The sequence below is a fragment of the Alosa alosa genome, chromosome 2 (assembly GCF_017589495.1).
Source record: "Alosa alosa isolate M-15738 ecotype Scorff River chromosome 2, AALO_Geno_1.1, whole genome shotgun sequence".
NCBI classification, from domain to species: Eukaryota; Metazoa; Chordata; class Actinopteri; order Clupeiformes; family Clupeidae; genus Alosa; species Alosa alosa.
The window spans coordinates 18,325,323-18,339,123 of NC_063190.1; the positions used below are offsets into that span (position 1 = coordinate 18,325,323).

Here is a 13,801-nt window from a genome sequence, read left to right on the forward strand (position 1 = left end):
TAGCGGCTGCTTGGACAAATCCACTTGAGGGGTGTGGCAGGGGGGTGCGATCGGAACACACACTGGACCTATCAGGAAGCCAAAATGATTGACCTGTCACCCCCCAAGCCAAATGGATGCAACTGCATTTATAGGCTAGGCCTAGGCCTACATGACGGGCCGCAAATAGGCAAAAAAAAATTTTTTGTGTGTATCTGTTTGTGCACATGTGTGCACATGAAATGGGTTAACATGACCCCTGGAGGCAAACATACGGAAAATATTGGTCATCCTAGGCCCTACGGTTCTCAAGATATTCACAGAGAACTGTGTCTGCCCTACCCTCCTTTCGGGGGGTCCAGTCCAGCGAGGGGCTACAGATCAAAACGAAACGACTGTTCCATGCTATCCATGTGGGGTTACATGCCCACCAAGCTTTGTGTACCCCGGTCTTTCAGTGTCCCGGGAATCCTTGTTGGTGTACGTCACTAAATGTACACATAAATTATTTTATTGTAATGCCCCCCACCTTTAACTAGGTGGCGCTATACCTAAACGGAACACTGTCTGCAGCAGCTCCTGCCTTCGGGCATACACCACCTTTCTGATGCCTAACATAGATAGTCTCCCATCTGACCTGCAATAGCAGCCTTTGGCTCCACACTGAGACTGTTGGATGGCACCTAAAAAAATAAAACAGCAATTGCCATACATCTTGTCATTGTTGAGTGAGATAAAAAAAATGAAGCATTAAAAAATAAGTAAGGTAAGTCAATCAGGTGTACAAACAAATATTATAATTACATTGTGAAGGCACCCTTGCCACCATCACCATCTACTGTATGCTAATTCCTGATATCAGTTTATTTGTGAGGGCTCTGTTAATATACATTTGAAATAATGATTATGATTAGTTTGGCAGATATTCACAACACTGCTCACATTGCCACCAACACAATGGTAAACATGGCTATATTGCAAAATCAAGACTATTTTCAGTAGCTGCAATAATCATGATTAATTTCTGTATTAATACATTACATTGCACATATGTCACATATGTCAAAGCATTCATAACATAGTCATACCCTCACCATGGTACAAATAAATACATTCAAAACACACAAACACTTACGACACGTGGAGGGCACCAGCCATGGCTTCTAGACGTCATCAATTAGCAGGTAGTGCAATCAGGACAGACTGACTTTGCCCCGGATGGTTGATGGAGCCCACTACACAATCATATCAACAAACTAGTCACAGTTACAGACACAAATATATGCACACATATCATAATGCTATATGTGATTCTACTTGTGCATTTTCTATAGGTGTATGTGTGCAGGGTCGGTCCTACGCTATTCTTGGCAGGGGAGCAACATCACGCACACGCATTTTTTTTCACGCACAACGCCTGCAAACAGAGACGAACAGAGGGAGACTTAGATTAACTAGACTGCATTTCCGGCGGGAACTGCGAAAGTGTGCTTGCCCTGGTCCGGTCAGCAACGTGAGCAGACAGTGGCATACGCTATGCTGAACCTGGCTTGATCCAGGCATTGTAACGGTGCCTTTCAGTGTTGGAGCAGTGGCAATATCCCAAAAGCTCTAGGAGAGGGCTGTTCAACTATTGGCTTGCGGGTTGAATGTGATTCGTTGGAGTTTACCTTTGGCCTGCCTTCGAATTTAGCTTCTATGACTGAGATCAAATCAATAAAATAAAATGACAGCAGTGATTGGCTGCAAAAATAAATAATGTCACGTGTCTTGCGCCTCTCAAACTGGGCTATCAGGTAACCTACAGAGGAATTGAAATTATGAAATATGACCAAGGCATTAAAAAGCTACTTGTTTGTCAGGATACTTTTTCACTGATTTATTTAAAAAAAATATGAGCTATGAGTGTGAATGTTATATATTCCATCCCACAAATTATGTTTTACTGGTTTATTTGACAAATAATCTATATGGATTTGCTCTATAAAGACCGTATGTCTGTTTGGGATTGTTTTGTGAGCCTGGGGTTGTTTTGAGAGCCTATTGATGTAGCCTATCTCAGAATAAAGGAATACTTCATATTACTCTAAACCACCGCCTGTAAATCAACTGTATACTACTGTCTACATTGCACTATATTTCTTGACCTGTCTCTGTATGTTTCATCACCTTTCTATACTTTGCCTCACATTGCAACACAGCTCAGATCTTTGGTTGCTATGAAGGCCAGTCGTTCTAAATGGATGGTTGCTATGGCCAAAGGCCAGTTCTATCTCTGCCGTTGTCAAGCGGGCATATCGTAGAATTCCTTATCTTATTTAAAACATCTCTATTTTACTTATCCCACTTCCATACAGTGGGTCCCATTAAGAAGTGGCTACTTCATTCGCGCTTACCGTGATTCACACAGCAGCATTAACTAGATGTACCGCATAGCGGTACAAAATATGACTGCCGCTCAGTCCTGTACATCCGTTCCGCGAAAATAAATCACACTTCAATTTGTCTCCATATTTTACTCCATCCCCCACTCTTGAAACTTTTGTGTATGCTTGTTTGGCATGCCTGAGTGTGTGTGTGCGGCTGCACAGAAAGTACCCTACTGGTGCTGAAAAGGTGAATAGATTGTAGAATAGCCAAAGAAGATGTAGAATTGTTATAAAACCTTTAAAATCTCTAAACAATCACAAGCAGGGCAGTTCATCACAGTTCATCCATTGCAACTGGATTGATGAAAGGTCACTTACACCTGTAGGCTACATTGTATTTGGGAAAAGCAAAAGGTATCAGCATAATGTTATTTATTTATTTATTTATTTATTTTTTATGTATTTTTAAACAAAAACATCTCTGTCAGTTCCATGCCATTTTCAACAGCTATCAAAAAACAAAGGTCATTTTGGATGGATGGATTTTTTGTGAATGTTTCTTCTTCTACATAAGATTTTAGTAATCTTTAGTTCATGTAATACTTTATTGTCAATGCACAAATTAAGTAACAGTAGTCTGAAACGTTATTGTTAATGCACAAATTAAGTAACAGTAGCCTAGTCTGAAACGAAATGCTGTTTTACATCTAACCAGTGGTGCAAATAACTGACATGTCCAAATGGGCCTTGATGAAATGCGTTAAGCTAGACTGTTCATACACATTTTAACGGGCCAAAGTTGAAGAGCTTTTGTCCGGTATTGTTAGTGCAAATATAGGCTGATTCATGTTCCCTTGCATTGTTTAACTGAGGTCCATGGCTAGTCTGGCTTTCATCAGACCAAGCTCAATCTTTTAAGAAATCAAAAAATAAATAGCGGGCAGATCAGGCTGGGTTCACCCAGCCTAGTCCATAGGCACCCGATATTGTTTAATTTTCCGATTGAGATATACACGCTCTGGCTATTCTAAATGCAAAAATGCATCAGGGAGTTATGACAAAACGGTAACTAACAAACTAGATCCTAATAGAAAGCTGTTAGCTTCCCTAAACTACAGGTAGGATTATAAGGTAGGCCTATTTACAACATAAATTGTCAATAGGCTATGCTGGCGACACAAATAAAATCTCCTTTGGAAACCAATGGCTTACGCCTTACAGTATCAAGTGGACTTAAACTGTCATATCGCGGGCGAAAGTTGTAATAACATTCACGCAGCTCCATGAGTCAAGGAAAGCGCGAATGAAGTAGCCACTTCTAAATGGGACCCACTACACAGTAACTTAAGGTGTTTTGCTAAAGCAGCCATAATGAAATGAAGGTGTCATTGTTTGGATACTTCACACACACGCGTTTTTTTTTAATTTCACAGACTACAACTACCAAGCTGCAATCAAAGCACATCGATTCCCCCTCACACCCTGCACGCACTTAAAACAAAATAAACAGGCGCCTCAGTCTCACGATGTATAGGCAAAACTGTATCAGACCGTGTAACGTTGGTAAATCTTCCATTGCACAGAATGATTTTGTAGCACGTGCAATAAATGACAGTCGAAGATACAAACAGTGCTGCTATACATTTGCTTGGTATAACCGCATTTATAGTTTTCTACAAATGCAATAAATCAAATGCCTCCATCACTCAACCAACGCTAACGGTAACATTACCTAGGTCCTTATTGATATTACAAGATTAACGTACCTGCAGTAAAAACCAAGCATGTCCGATAAACATCCTCAGATTTATTTCGCTTCAAGAAGAAATGGGAATTACACTTCATGTGAACATCGTCCCATCCTTATTAGATGTTAAGCTGCGGTAAATTACAGTCCTTGTATGAAGCGTCCATTGTTTTTCCAACCCACTTTTAACTTCAAACAAAATTACGCCTCACTGCAACGATCGCCATCTAGTGGACAAACGACTACTTCACCACCAATACTGAAAATGCAGCCATGATGATGATGATGAATATTTATTTTGGCTTTCTTTTAATCCTACTGATTTTCATTTTTTACCGGGGCAAATCACAAATGAGTGATTATGAGCCAGGTTGATGTGGGCCCTTGAGACCAACATACCATAAAAGATTCACAGAGAACTGTGTCTGCCCTACCCTCCTTTCGGGGGGTCCAGTCCAGCGGGGGGGCTGCAGATGAAAACGAAAAATGACGGTTCCATGCTATCCATGTGGGGGGTACATGCCCACCAAGTTTTGTGTACCCGGTCTTTCAGTGTCCCGGGAATCCTTGTTGGTGTACGTCACTAAATGTACACATAAATTATTTTATTGTAAGGCCCCCCATGAACGAAAGTACACAAAACTTGGCATGCATTCAGAGGGTGTCATAATGATCCTACACTTTTAATTTCGTGCAGTTTTGACCTTGTCAGCCAGAGATATTGAGATGAAAACACCTAATTCTTTTAATTTTTAACTAGGTGGCGCTATACATGAAATAAGTGGTAATGGGATGGGTTGACATGCCCCCTTAAGACCAACATACAAAAAAAAGGTGGACCTCCTAGGCCCTACGGTTCTCGAGATATTCACAGAAAACTGTTTCCGCCCACCTACAGGCCAGTTGGTGTATAGTAACATAAATTAATTTATTGTGTGGCCCCCATGAACGGAATTCCACAAAACTTGGCGTGCATACAGAGGGTGTCATAATGATCCTACACTTCCAATTTCGTGCAGTTTTGACTATGTTAGGTCACAGATACCTTCAATTACACCACCTCATTTTTTACTTTTTGTGTTTAACTAGGTGGCGCTATACATGAAATGAGTGGTTATGGAATGGGTTGACATGGCCCCCTGAGATCAACATACAAAAAAAAAAAAGGTCCTCCTAAACCCTACGGTTTTCGAGATATTCACAGAAAACTGTGTCTGCCCTACCCTCCTTTGGGGTCCAATTCAGCGGGGAGCTACAGATCAAAACGAAAACGATGGTTCCATGCTATCCATGTGGGGTTACATGACCACCAAAGTTTAGGTGTACCCGGTCTTTCAGTGTCCCGGAATCATTGACGGAAATTTGGGCATCACGAAAAAAAAAAAAAATCTGACTAAACCTATATGACGCCCGGCATTTCTTGCTTGGCGGTCATGATAAATTAATCTGTCACCATATGCCTATGCTTACGTTTGCAAAGAAAACATTTTAATTTGATCCACATGAAACGTTACATTTCATGTACATGTTGACAATGAGTAGGCTAGTTTTGGTTGTTGGTGGAGTTAGGAGTCCTTGCCACTTCTTTTAAGCCGTCACAGACGTAGGTGCTACTTTTAGGGCTAAAGTGCTTCGTGAATTACTGTTAGTAAAAAAAAAATAGCAGTCCTAAAGTTACACGTGGCGACGGTTCACGAGTGCAAGCATCTCATATCAAATGACCATGGCATTACGCTTAAACAACATAAATCCCAATTAGCAACATAGCACTACATCTCCTCCTCCCTATAGCTAGCCACACAAGAAATTAATGATACTAAATCTCTGCTTAGCATGCTTCTCCGCTTAGCATTCTAATAACAGAAGGGGCACATTTATGTTGACCACTACAACATGACTCATTATGTCTGTAACGTTAACTGTATAAAACACTTACTTTCATAAAGGACGCACACCATCCAGCACATGGAAACCGATATTTTAGGTTCTTGGCCACAAACTCAAAACGTGTCTCTCTGACGCCCTGTTCTAGAATCTTTGCTCTGAAGGCTGTGTTGCTAAGGCAACATCAAATAAACGAAATGACAGTCTTTCAGTATTAAATGTGTAATGCGTGTGATTCGAATGGATGTGTGTGGTTTGCAATTAGAATAAACAAGAAATAACATTTCCAATAATTTCCCATGATAAATTACATAATATTTGCACCTTCCTTACTTGGGAATCTCACAATCGTATTTCAAGTAGGCTACACTAGTGAAATGTAATACAACGTTGCCACCTAAGCGTTCAGATAGTTCTAGGCTATTTAACATTAACGTGACATTGATTGTTTATTCTTTTCGTCAACTCCATGCTTTTAGGAAAGCAATCTTTTTATCATAGTACCCTCTTCAATGAGCGATTACCAGCTCGTTTTTGTAACAGAGATAGCTGTTTATTATCCCTAGGTTTACAGAAACACCTATTCATATTAATCACGTAGCCTATGGAGTGCTGCCGACCACTGTTCATTCTGCCCAGAATGCCTTGCATGTCTTTACAACAAAACAACACAGTAAAACCTAAATGCCCGTAAACATATGCATTTGCATACTTGTAACATTTTTAATAATACTCTCCCATCATGATATTTAACAATAATGAAAAATTTAATTTGAATACCGTCAATGTGAAAACAACTCAATTATGTAAGCTATATATAGCTACTGTTCTCCTTGCTATTTCAGTTCGTAAGTCCATACTATCCCATGGCAGAGCCAGGATTTCATGATTGGGCAAGGTTGCCTGGAGACATTGTGTCTGCTCTGAGACATTGTGCATACATGGAAGGCATTGTGATAGAAGGTGAATGGTAAAAAGGTTAATGGTGTGAGTTACCAAATACCCGTGGGTGGTTTGCCAAATGATGGAAACTTTTGGAATATTTCTTTTTTTTTTTTTGCCTATGCACTCTCACACTGGAGTATAATGTACGTCAAGTTTCGTGGCGTTCGGACCAAATTTGTGACCTGTGAAAATTTAGTTTCGCTTTCTGTTCAATCCAATATGGCGGACGAACGGCACGCCCACCTGACGTCATCTTCGCGACCAACTTACACCGGTACTGACCGGACGTTTTAAAGTTGGAACGGTGTCTCTGTCTCAAAGGGCCTAGGCGCTAGGGCTGACAAAAAATTAGGGAGACGGGAAAAATAATAATAAAACTTAAGAAGAACAATAAGTGTGCTGCTTTGCAAGCACACTTAATAACTTGCAAAACACACAGAACATAAAAAGACCATCACTGAAGCACTACTACACTCATATGCATCTTAAATAAACACATAGTTCGTCGCAAATCAGGTACATCAAACAAGGGGCAAATAAGGGCTATGAAATAAAGAACATGTAGCCATAGCCAAACACTATACTATGGTCCATGAGCCACAGGGGGTCGTCACTACCACTTGGGGGGGCAAATTCTCACTATATTTTTCTGAAAGCTACATATCTCTGGAGTATAAAATGGTATGATAGCAAGTTGGATCTTGTAGCTTTGTGGCTGTACAGGCCTCTGATTTGAAAAAAAGGAAATTCCGCCTATTGGCTTTTTTTGTTAAAACACTCATAAGAGCCCAGAAAATAATACAAATCTTATTATTACTGATTCATATGTGGTGCTTGATGTTGGCATACATATTTTGACTCATTATGTGATTTTGCTCTTCATTTTGGTTGATAAAATTCAAGATTTATGTGCAAAAAAAAAGCTAATTTGAGTTTTCAGAGCAACGTGTTATGGCAATACCTGAATGCAGACCTTATTGATCATTACTATTCTACCTTCCTTACTTTCAATTGCGAGTTGAAATTAATGTTAAATGATGACATATAGGTCTGCAGTACAAATGTTTTTTAAATTGTAGCTGAAACGAGTACAAAGGATCTTTAATGTATTCATTGAATTCATCGTCAGAACAGGAGCACAGAGGATGCCATCTCTATGGCACTTCACTCTGCCCTGTCCCACCTTGACAATAGCAACACCTATGTAAGAATGCTGTTCATTGACTTCAGCTCAGCGTTCAACACCATCATCCCCTCCAAACTGATCACCAAACTCAGTGAACTGGGCATCAATACCTCCCTCTGTAACCTGATTCTGGACTACTTGTATTGCATTCATTGTGTCTACACTTGAGATAAATAAGTTTGGTTTTTCTTTTATCTCATACACATATATTGGTAGATGTTTTTTCTTTACTTTGACATGTTTCGACGTATACTTCCATCTTCATCAGAAGTAGTGTGTACTAGAGAGTAGTGTGACACATTTTTATCAGCTGATGTTGTTACAGAGGTGTCAGTTTTTTGACAGGTGGACCACACCTCCTGCTGTCAGTCCGCCGCTCCCGAGGACGGCACTCCAGGTATGGGAGAGCATATATGCTCCCTCATCTCTGTTCATCGTCTTTGGGCTCCGCTTTCTTATTTCAATCGCCTCTTTTATCCAGCGGTGGTATCGGTTGTTCTCCTGCTTAATGACTCTGGCATGCAGGAGGTGTGGTCCACCTGTCAAAAAACTGACAGGTGGATCACACCTCCGTAACAACATCAGCTGATAAAAACGCGTCACACTACTCCACCGTGTGACCTTCTGATGAAGACGGAAGTATACATCGAAACATGTCAAGGTAAAGAAAAAACGTCTACCAATATATGTGTATGTGATAAAAGAAAAAACAAACTTATGGATTCTGGACTTCCTCACCAACAGACCTCAGTCTGTTAGTTTAGATAATCGCACCTCCTCAACCATCGAACACCAGTGTACCACAGGGATGTGTGCTGAGCCCTCTCCTCTACTCCCTCTTCACCTACGACTGCACACCTGTACATGGCTCTAACACCATTGTCAAGCTTGCAGATGACACTACGGTGATTGGGCTCATCAGCAATAACGATGAGACGGCCTACATGGAGGAGGTCCAGCCCCTAACATCGTGGTGCACTGATAACAACCTGGCTCTCAACACCGTGACCAAAGAGCTCATTGTGGACTTCAGGAAGTCTAAAGCTAGCACACACACACCCATTCCCATCAACAGGACTGAGGTGGACCATGTCACCAGCTTCAACTTTCTGGGTGTCCACATCTCTGAGGACCTCTTCTGGACCCTCAACACCTCTACCCTCTATCACCTCTTTCTCTTCTTTCTGAGGTCCATCTGTCTCCTCAGATCCTGGTGAACGTCTACCGCTGCAACATCGAGAGCATCCTCACCAACTGTGTCACAGTTTGGTATGGCAACTGCTCTGCCCACGACCGGAAAGCACTATACTAACCACTATAATGGTACCGCCTCTACATTGCACCTGTACATGTTGTATTATTATTAGATATTTATTCTGCTCTCATAAGGTAACTGCTAATACACTGCACATATTTATATTTATTTTATGCTACTCTAAACCACTTTCAACTGTATACTACTGTCTACGCTGCACTATATTTATTGTCCTGTCTATGCACCACCTGCCTATACTGTGTACATTATATCACATTGCACTTTTCTGCTTTTTTGCACTTCTGGTTAGACGCAAACTGCATTTCGTTGTCTCTGTACTTGTTCTCTGCACAATGACAATAAATCTAATCTAATTTAATCTAAAAAAATGATCTGCCTCTGCTTTGCCTCTTTACGGATCATGCTATGAATAACAGCAGCAATGTCTGCATAAGTTGAGACATTGTTATTGACCTTCTGGACCAGAGAAATTCCATCAATGATTGTTGCTGTATTATATTCATCTGGAAGATTATCTGATAGTGATGCAAGTTTCTGCAAATGCTTTGCAAGTGCTGCTTTAGAGGTTTTCCTTGGGGTCCCCTCAGGTGTTGCCAAGGTCCAAGAGGGTGACAAAAGACTTCTCTCATGTCTTTAATTTTTGCTCTGTCATGGAATTTGTGCTTAGGTGTATCTGTCTCCAGCCTCTATGTCATGATCTTTGCCTGTAGTATGAGCCTGAATCAGTTCATCTCTAACCTCTTGTGTTGCTTTTGCTGCTGTAGATATGCAAATGAACTCATGTTCCTCTGCAAATGGATTGATCCAATTTCAGTTTCTGTCTCATCAGATCTAACTGTGTAGAATTTTTTAAACTGTTGTAAATGTATGTACTTGTAGATCAAGTCTTGGAAAATAGTTATTATTTCTTTTCAATGGAAATTATTTTAACATCAGATGTAAGACAATTTTAAGTATAATAATAATAATAATAATAATAATAATAATAATAATAATAATTGTACATAATGATAACAATGTGTAAAGTATGAATATTTTCACCAACCAGTTCATCTACATCTCATTCCCACATTCTTACTAGTCAAAAGTACAACTGAAATGTATAATATAGATCATTTTAGCACCTGTGATGCAATTACCATAATTTCCCAACTATTAGCTGCAGCTTATACATTGATTTAGCAAAATTTCTTCAGCTATGAGGTTAATACACGGGGGCAGTTAATATGGTATATTGTTTTTTTAACTTGCATAAAACACTGTCCTGTGGCTTATACACAATACGGCTAATACACAGGAAATTACTGTATGTATTTCATGTGCCCTGGACATTATAAAATTATAATATTTATGTTAAGCTGGGTACATGTGGTGAACAATTTTCATATGGTATTCCTTGAATGTAAAGGTAATATGTGATTGGTAATCATGATGTTTTGATCTCTTGGAATATCTCTTATGGGTAGTTTCAATAAAATACGAATTTACTGAATTTTGGGGTGTTTCCGAATAGTACATTTACAAATACTAAATAGCATAGCAATGCAGACCTATGTAATCATTTGTATTTCAAGTCTCTGCTGGGAGGTAGGAAGGTATAAATACATTGATTAATGAGGTAGTGGGCATTTCAATTAGTGCTGCAACACGTTGTGTCTCTGAAAATGTAGATTTGCTCATTATTACACATAAATCTTGAATTTTATCAACCAAAATGAAGGGCAAAATCACATAATGATTCAAAATATGTATGCCAACATCAAACACCACATATACATCAGTAATAATGAGGTTTGATTATTTTCTGGGCTCTTATGAGTGGTTTAACAAAAAAAAAAGCCAATAGGCGGAATTTCCTTTTTTCAAATCAGAGGTCAACTTTGAAGGCCTGTACAGCCACAAAGCTACAAGATCCAATTTGCTATCATACCATTTTATACTCCAGAGATATGTAGCTTTCAGAAAAATATAGTGAGAATTTGCCCCCGCAAGTGGTAGTGACACGCCCCTTTTTGGGCCTGTGGCTCATGGACTACTACCCTTCACAACCTAAAGTGCATCATACCCCAATTCCCCAAATTGCCCCCATTCACATCCATTATAATCTGTTAATGACAATGGCTATACTAAACTGCAGTTCCTTAAATCAGGGTGCAGGATAACTTACATATCTATTACTACATTCATTTGTTTTACTGGTCCTCTTTCCATTTATATCAACACTACATGCATATTAAATGTAAATAATGTTATCTACCTAGCTAGCTGCTAGCAGCTAGGCCATTAACAACTCTCATCTGTGTTAGCAGCCACTTTAAATGTAGCTAACTTACTAGCGCCTGATATTTCATTCAAACTAAAACTACATTCACAACGACATCTTACACAGACGTATTGTTGGATATGATATTAACTACCATTCCAGATATTCCACTTAATGGTGAAGTTAGCTATGGGAAAAGTTAACATTAACTCAGTCAACGTTAGCGATTATTAGCTCGCTAGGTAATTGCTAGCTAGTTCTAACATGACTAACTGTTTTAGTTAACATTACATTATGAAACTCTATATTTATAATAAATTCCCGTTTTCAATTGGCATACAAAAGTATTGTAATTCCTACCTTGGATATGATGACGGCAGAGTTTGCAGACACATGCAGAAAAGTGATGGTTGAAGTCACTGGTGGATCTGCCAGAGTGAGTTGAAAAGTCAGTCAGGTCAGGGGTGGCTGGGAGTGAACGTTAAAAATCGCCCCACAGTGCTGTGTGGTTCAAGTGCAATTCAAATTTCACTACATGTTTATTTCACAGTAAACATCTGAGTAAAAGTCATGAGAATAAATCAATTTGTTGTGAAATAATACTGCTAAATATTGTGTATGTTAAATGGTTATTTCCAGAGCAAAGATATGGCTCTGGTTTGTTATTTCACACCTCATTAAATCCAAACGTTCTAAATGACTGGAACGTGTCATGGGTAGCGTGACGTCATCGAATGTGTGTCTTGGACGCAGGTCAAGATAAGATCAGAGCCCGTCCTTATTAGACATTCTCTGATAAGATCAAATAAATAGGCAAGTTGGATGGCAAATAAAGAAGGTGATGTAGAAACAGTCTCCCCATTGTCACCATTGCCCATTTTTAAGTCACTGAAATTTACATTTACATTTAGCAGACGCTTTCATCCAAAGCAACTCTGACATCACGTTCTCAAAACAGTTAACACCAGTGTCTGAACAAAAGCACTCTGGACAAAATGACACATTTTGCTTGCAAAAGGCTGTTACTCTATCAAAACACTTAAAACATGCAGCAAAAGCAAATCTTGCCTTCAAACACTACAACTTGTTGCCAATTCAAAAACACTCTTTAATCAATCATTACACACTGGACAACAAAATGCTAAATCTAGTTCTCAAAATGAGCATTTTTGCTATGTCTGTTCTTTCTCATTTTTCTGGTCAGAAAAAACTGTGAAAAGACAAAATGTGCTGAATAAAAAAATAATTTATTCATTCCTCCCAAGATGTAACTGTCATTGTAAGACATACAGCAAACACCTAGTAAGATACTGTAAATTTCATTGAACTACAACTTTCATCGAAATAGACCTACAGTAAACACCTTTTGTACTGTTTTCTCCACCAAATAGGCACTACAGTACTTTGTCTAAATGTGCATTAGATCCATACTTGCAAATAGCAACACAGAACAGACATCTCTTATGTATAATGAATGATTGCTGATTGAAGAATTGTGCAAAGGAGTTTCACACAGGTGTATCAGAGATTCAGACTTATGCAAGGAATCTATACCACCTGTGAAAAGATGTTTTCCTTTTGTTTAGCATGGGAAAACCAATACAGTTTGGGGCTTTTGAATTACACCTGTGTTAACTGTTTTGCAAAAGGGTGTGAGAAATGTGTGAACCCAATGAAAATGTGTGAACACATTCGCAAGAGATTACTTCTGCTGTGCAAAGAAAGTAGTCATGAAGACCAAGTGGGTTCTAGTTTACTTAAGCAGGTAAAAGCAATCGAGAAAAACTGTAAAGCTACATAGCAACAATAATACCTTACGTTTAAGTTCAGATAAAATATGAAATACCACATTTCTGTTGTGCATCTCATAATGCCATAGGCCTAATGCACATGAATGAAGCCTAACATATGGGCCTGGGGTGATGTGTAGTGTATGTAGACCTAATACCTCAATAGGCCTATCTAATACCTCACATGAACCAAAATGGAATGAAAAGCCCTTTAAGAACCATGAGGCCTACACAAAGAACCATCCACTGTAGTGAAGAACCATCCACTGGAATAAATGGTAGAAAATGGTTCTTTAAAGAGTGATGGTTCTTTTGGGAACCATCCAGCCCTCTGAAGAACCATTTAAGAACCCTTTTTTTTC

The 13,801-nt window shown here is 39.3% G+C and overlaps 1 long non-coding RNA gene across 1 annotated transcript; it reads right to left on the reverse strand.

The window, feature by feature from the left end:
* Window positions 1–510: 510 nt before the first annotated feature.
* Window positions 511–12,191, reverse strand: LOC125291201. The gene is made up of 3 exons (XR_007192949.1): window positions 12,010–12,191; window positions 1,115–1,214; window positions 511–662 (listed from the first exon to the last, which is right to left on the reverse strand). It is a non-coding gene; the product is annotated as an uncharacterized LOC125291201 (long non-coding RNA).
* Between the last annotated feature and the right edge of the window lie 1,610 nt (window positions 12,192–13,801).